The sequence below is a fragment of the Pipistrellus kuhlii genome, unplaced genomic scaffold, assembly GCF_014108245.1.
Source record: "Pipistrellus kuhlii isolate mPipKuh1 unplaced genomic scaffold, mPipKuh1.p scaffold_m20_p_7, whole genome shotgun sequence".
Lineage (NCBI taxonomy): Eukaryota > Metazoa > Chordata > Mammalia > Chiroptera > Vespertilionidae > Pipistrellus > Pipistrellus kuhlii.
This window is the reverse complement of record NW_023425573.1, coordinates 9003725-9010692: the sequence shown is the minus strand read 5'-3', so window position 1 is coordinate 9010692 and position 6968 is coordinate 9003725. Positions and strand designations below refer to the sequence as shown.

Here is a 6968-nt window from a genome sequence, read left to right as displayed (position 1 = left end):
AAGAGCTAGAATTTCATCAGACTTATTAGAATAGGTTATATGAGTTGTTTTGTGTCTGCTTCCTAATAAATGTTTACTAGGCATCTTTATATGTGGCCAAATCTCATCAGAGATTTACTTTCAATATAAACTGGTGAAGAGGTTGTTATTTCTTATTCATCTCTAATTACTGGTGGTTACCATTACCCACAAAATAACCATTGTAATATTATGCCTTACTCAACATTGATCTCTCTTTAGTCCCATCCCAGATTTTCTTAATGTCACCCAGGTGCTTGTAGGCAATGAGAGGACAATAAACTTGTAGATCTCCACACTACAGACCCGGAGAAATGCAGTAGGATTCAACACATGCACATGGCTCTCTGGGGTTAGCAGTCCCCTCAGACTCTATGGTTGAGTTTGACTATTGCCTGTTCTTTGCTCCCAAGTTCCTGAAGCAATTAAGATTTTTCTAGCAACCTCCAGGGGACTCCTGATCTATACTTTTTTCAGTAACTTTCTTCAGTGGGGCCATGGTCAAACCCTTTGGTAGTTGCCCATAAGAAACAACACAGATATGGACATCCTGGGACCATGCCATGAGTAAGATGACATGGCAGCAAATGTACAAACATTGGAATCACTCAGAGAAGATTAGCACAACACTTGCACAAAGACAGCACACGTATTTGTGAAGCCTTTTGTATTTTGCGGTTCCCAGAGGTCACTTGACACTTCGCTGGTTAATACCAAGGAAACCATTTGAGTCAAAGTCCACTATGTGGCCTGCGATATTGAAATTGTGATTTTTCCCTACAGAGAGGGATCCCAAATGGTCTATTCCTTTGCCTTTTCTTTCAGTCTAGAATGCAGTTGTGATGTTCAGGGGGACTGCAGACATTTTATGAGCCTCATACTGAGGGTGGCACAACAGTGGAAAGATAGGCAGCTGCTTACCACCTGAGTCTCTGAACCTCCATACCAACATAATTTTGCCATCTCCGGACTCGTGATGTTTTACAAATAATACATCCTATTTAGTGAAGCCACTATGGTTGTTTTGTTGTTACATGAAGCTTTAAATAACACCTACTGATAATAATGGCCATGCTAGTGTCCCCTTTCATCAGCTTATTCTGTTAATTGCCAAGGTTATCTCCATATCATTATCATTGCCCCAGCTTCCCCTCTATGGGTGAGTAAGCCTGATGTTAATTAATCTGGAAGGGGTGGGTTTATGGCTCTGGTACCTTGCACTAAAGAAGACCTTAGGGCAACAAGATGACATTGTATGAAGAACACAGACTGGCAAATCTTTCGTGACAAATTTCACTCACCCACTCTAAGCCTCAAATTCTTTATCTCTAAAATGAATAATATAATATTTACCTAAATATTTACTGAGAGGTATGGGAAATGCTTAACTGAAGTGGCAGTAATACATATCTATATGTTTTACTTTATTATAAATTCTTCTCTCTCATGAACACAAATGGAATAAGTTATCGCACCCTTTCCCATCCCTTTCCCAAGGCAATCCCTCCATCTAAATGCTATAATTTCCTTTGGAAAAACATCTCCCCCTGAAGTTTGTCCATGGTTTTCATTTTCTTTGGATTTTGTGTGACTGAAATATTAGAGGGGAAGGGAGTGGGGAGAAGAAAAAGGGCCGTAGAGTGGGACCCTGGGCATGGATGACTTCTCTCTCAGGCAGAAGAGAACTTACAAGAAGAGAGCAGGCAAACATCTCCCCTTCCTCAGAACTTCCACTTTTCCCCAGGGAGAAAGGGAACCAAGTTTGTGACCATATCTTTAAACATACCACAAAGTGTATCTGCAGTTGTAGTTAGGGTTTCCTGGAGAGCTAAGTCTTCTGAGATGTGCTTTTGAAATGAAGTCATCATCACCTGAGGTGTATGTTTATAATACACACAAACATATACCACACACATATTTTAATGTAACATTAGACTCTGTTGCCATGGAAACTATTACAGGCTACCAAATTAAGCATCGTGACACCACTGTAATAAGGAAAAAGAAATCCAAAGGAAACACCAAGCATTTCTTTAAGCACAAATAGCTTTAGTAATTAAATAGACAGAAACAACACAGAAAACCACAAATTAATATTTAGAAGCCCCTTTTCAGTAGGAAAAAAATCAGCTTTGATGTTGTTTGCCATTTTTCATTGTGTTGTATTGTACATCTTTATGAATCCACTTTGGCACTAGGTTAGCCAGGATAGATCTGTTCCATCAGAGGCCTCACACACCTAAAAGCTCAACTTTCCCTCTAACCAGTTCCACCTTCCACAGTCAGTGAGAAAGAATTTATGGCTCTTTTTATTCATCAGAAGGGGACTTCTTAAAAAGAAAGCTCAGATGTGACGTTGGTCTTATATCCCTTGTTTCACCCAGACAACATGTAGAACTACCCCTGGGGTTTTGAATATATTAACATCCTTTCACAATTAACCCTAATGGGACACGTGTAGCATTTTTTCTCTCCCAAGCAGATATATTCAAAGCCAAAAAATACATATGTTTAAATAGATCTCATTAGATCAGCTACACCAAGTCTCTCCTCTTTACACACTGAAGATTGTACCTCTTTTCACTGTCATGGAACATTAACATAGAAAGGCATACACAAGAATGACATGGATTTGACAAAAAATTAATGATTTGTACATCACTTTAATGCCTCAAATCTGCAATTCATGTATGCTAATTAGTTCATAATGGGCTGTTGAAGAACAGAACTGTCATCCTGCTGCTTCACAGGTTTCTGGAAGCTCCGATTCAGCACAGACTTGCCGCTTGGCTGCTGGGTTCTGGGCTGTAACACGGCAGATCTATGATAGCATTTTCCCCCCTGCACGATTGTTTCCTGGATGTGGTGCTTTAATCTATCAGAGTTATGATGGCATATCTCAAATAAGTGGTTCCTGGGTGCCGCAATACATACCGGGAGCAATAGCATGGCATCACTATATCTAAATGATTGATCTCTGGATTTTAGGCTGCCAGGCTACACCTCAGAGGGCAGCTGTCAGCTTTCTGGATGTATGAAGTTGTATTATGCAGCACATTTGGAAAATATATGTACATTTTTTTTAATTTACAGATAAAAGGGGCTGTAAAACTTGAAGAGAAAACAAAGGGAGTTAAAAAGATCAGATATCTTTTCTTACTGTGAAATCAGGTATAGCTCCCCAATGCAAGAAACCAGCTACTGGTACTTATTTTTTATGAGTGTGTGTGTTTTAAGGTCGGGGTGTGGAGAGGGTGTATGTGTGCTGTCTGGGCAGAAACAAAGGCTGTTACACAACACGAGAGAGTCAGGTTGGACTGTTTCACGAACCAAATGAAAACATCAGAGCTGGCTGGAAGCTGTGAGATTTGAAAGCACGTTACTCTGTTTTTACTGGAGAGACACTGATTCTTCCTGATCTCATGATAGAAGCTTGGCCCATGGTGTTTCTCATGTCACACTGGCTGATCTGCAAACCCAAAGAGAAGAAGACACAAAAGAAAGAAGCATCCAATTTGTATTTAGGTTTGAAATAGCAGTCAGGATCCTAACTGCTGAAGTTTTGTCTTAAAGACTCCAAAATGAAGATGTATTTAATTAAAATTTCTTTTTCTACTGACAAATATGAACTAGAGGCTATAATGGGAGAACTGGGCCGGGCCAGGAAAATAAAATATTCCAAATGTAGTTGAGCTATAAGGGGTTTTTAGATAATTAGAAATAGATACTTTATTCTCTCTCTCTCCCCGCCCCCCACTCCCTTGGTGTACCAGTTAATAATGCGGATTTTTTTTTCAATAAATGGAGATACACATATGTTGATATATATGCAATTTGATATGTATGCAATTTTGTTGTATTGACAACAAGCTTCAAAACTTCATATGTCAAATTTTCTGAAGGTATTAATATCATAGATATTTTTATGCTTAAAAATGTAGAATTTTGTATAAAAAAGAGCATTTGCGAGAAGTTTTAATTCATTAATTTACTTTAAAGAAAAGTGCTACTGAAAGTTACCGTATACTTCAAGAAGCTTATGGTGAGCATGCTCCATCTCAAGATAATTGTGAACACTGGTTTAAACACTTTAAAAGTGATGATTTCTATATGAAAGACAAAGAACGTCCAGGTCAATCTGAACCATGCTTTGATCGTAAAACGACCAGAATGTTCTAAAAGACACAGCAAAGTAATTTTGCTTCACGATGGCGCACCATTACACATTTCAAAACCAATTAAAGACACATTAAAAGATCTTGCCTGGGAAGTACTAACCCACCCACTATATTCACCAGACCTTGCTCTCTCAGATCACCACTTGTTCCGATCGATGGCACATGCACTTTCTGAGCAGCACTTCAAAACATACGAAGAAGTGGAAAATTGGGTCTCTGAATGGTCTGCCTTAAAACAAGAAAAGTTCTATTGGGACGGTATCCACAAATTACCTGAAAGGTGGGGGAAATGTGTAGCTAGCAATGGACATTACTTTGAATAAAGCACTTTTGATATGTCTCTTGAAATCAACATGCTTCCTTTGATTACAAAATCCACATTATATACCACATCTCCCCTCTCTATCATCCTCTTTCTCAAATCAATAAAAACATACATTCTGGTGAGGACTTAAAAAACCATCATTATGAAAATAATAAAAAGGCTACAGAAGAGGAGGAAATATTTACAATAATTATATTTTACTTGTATTCAGAATACATAAAGAAAACTTATAACTTGATAATAAGGGAAGAAATAACCCAATGAAACAATGGGCAAGAGATTTCAACAAAAATTTATTTAAAAAAGAAATATATAGGACTGCCTGTGTTTCCATGTTCCATGTCATGGCCAAAAATTCTCTCCTGACAGCAAACCAGGGCAAGTGTAGGGCTCTCTGTATTTGTTTCCCAACTCCCAGGACTCACTGTCTTTCACTGTTTGCTGTTCAAATGTTCATAACCATTGTGCTATATATTGTGTCCAGTTTTTTAGTTGTTTTGGAAAGAAAGATAATTTAGATTCTTGTTACTTAGACATGGCTAGAAGCAAATAAATAAATAAATAATCCCATTTAAGTTCTTTACTGAATAGATGGGAGGCATTGAGAATTTTGCCCCCCTGCTTAGTGTTATTTTTGATGAGCAGTGTGTAATATTCAATAAATCCACTTTACCAACCTTTTCTCTCTCGTTGTGCTTAGGGCTGTGAGGAATACAATAATAAGTACTATACAGCATCTGCTTTTCTAAGAAGCTCTTAATTTTATAAAGGAGTAGAGAGTTACAAATAATATTTTGGAGTAAAAGAAGGCTCACCTGCTCATTTGAAATGAGTGGAGAATGAATACTTAAGTATAGAAATGGCCAAAAGTTAGTGGGTTGAAAGTGGAAAAGGCTATTGTGTTAAGCAGAACAATAGCCACCAGGGATGTCCAAGTCTTAACCATTAATATTGTAAATGTTTTTCCTTACAGAAAAAGAGAAATTGTAAAGATGTGGTTAAGAATCCCATGATGTGAGCCTAGTGTAATCACAGGAAAAGGAGGGAGGCAGGAGAGGCAGAAAAGGAGATGTGACAATGGAAGTAGGTGTCAGAACTCTGAGATCACTGGAAGGGGCTGTGAGTCAAAGATTGAAGGCAACTTCTAGAAGCTGGAAAAGATGAGAAAACAGGTTTTTCCCTAGAGTCTTCCGAGGGCACATAACTCTACCAAAACTTTAATTTTAGTCACGTGAAACCTATTTTAGCGTCTGAACTTCAGAACTATGTGATGACAAATGTGTGTGGTTTTAAACCAAGTTTATAGTAACGTGTCACAAGGTGGATAGGAAAGTAATATGGGTTTTGAGTTGAAAGGCTGCTCTTTGCTCCAATCCCAACAGTGAGGTTGCTAGGGGTAAACTTTCCATATGGAGGCCTCCTCTTACAGTGGTGATCAGCGTTTCCCTGCTGATGTATGAAGAACTAAGTTTCCAGTGCCTGGTTCTTTCCATCAGCTTCTTTTGCTGGGATAAGTATTTGGACTCAAAGTGATGGCCGCTTCTTAGGCAGGTGCTTTTAGCAACACTGCCTTCTTATAAATCAGCGGTTCCTCACCCTCCATCCCCCCAATCCTAAGGAGACTCAGATTTTAGAAGGGCAGAAGACAGGCAATAGTTATCTTAGACCTGAAATTAAAATTTTTATAATATTTCTTGCACTCCAAGTGGAACAATCTCTTCCCCTTTATATAATTTGACTTTCTGCATATGATCAGAAACACAGGCTAGAATATCCAATGTAGAGGATAGGTTATATGTGACTCTCCTGACCATATTTTCTTCAGCTTGATTTCCCTTTTCTTGAAGAAATGTTCTTTTATCGTATTTATCCAGTGAAATTATTTTCATAGTGCCTGGATACTTTGCTGTCCACCTGAGGGTAAGTCAAAATGCTTATTTATTAATGAAAACTCCTTAGTAGCCAGCATACATTGTCTGTGTGAAGACTCCAAGCAAACTCAAATCTTTTGTCCAGATTTAGAGAGTGAGCAGCCGAGGAGATAAAATTCAGAGAGCTAAGCAGTCTCATTCCTGTCCCTGGTGGGAACAGAGCCACAGGACACATGGTTGTCACTTGGGTTATAAAAGTCCTCTCTGCATGTGGGGATGTGCACAGACAAGCAAGGAGCTGAGCATCATGCACAAGCATTGTGTTGGATGAGAACCTTGCTCCTGGCTAAATAGCAAATAGCAGGACGCATTGTTGAAGCTGATCCCAACTCACTTGGCCTCTCCGTGATAAATGAACAATGCTTCCCAGCCTCATAAATCCAGGCACTAGGCTGAACGTCCAGCAAAGCTAGATGGAGGCAGTGGCCTTAACAATCAGATTGCTCACTGTTGTTGTTGTTGTTGTGTGTGTGTTTTCCCTGGTTCAGGGAAGGGGCTTTATAAGGTGTTTATGAA

The 6968-nt window shown here is 38.9% G+C and overlaps 1 non-coding gene across 1 annotated transcript; it reads left to right on the top strand.

Moving 5' to 3' along the window:
* Positions 1-590: 590 nt before the first annotated feature.
* On the top strand, positions 591-693 carry LOC118710104. The gene has a single exon (XR_004985305.1). It is a non-coding gene; the product is annotated as a U6 spliceosomal RNA (small nuclear RNA).
* Positions 694-6968: the final 6275 nt, after the last annotated feature.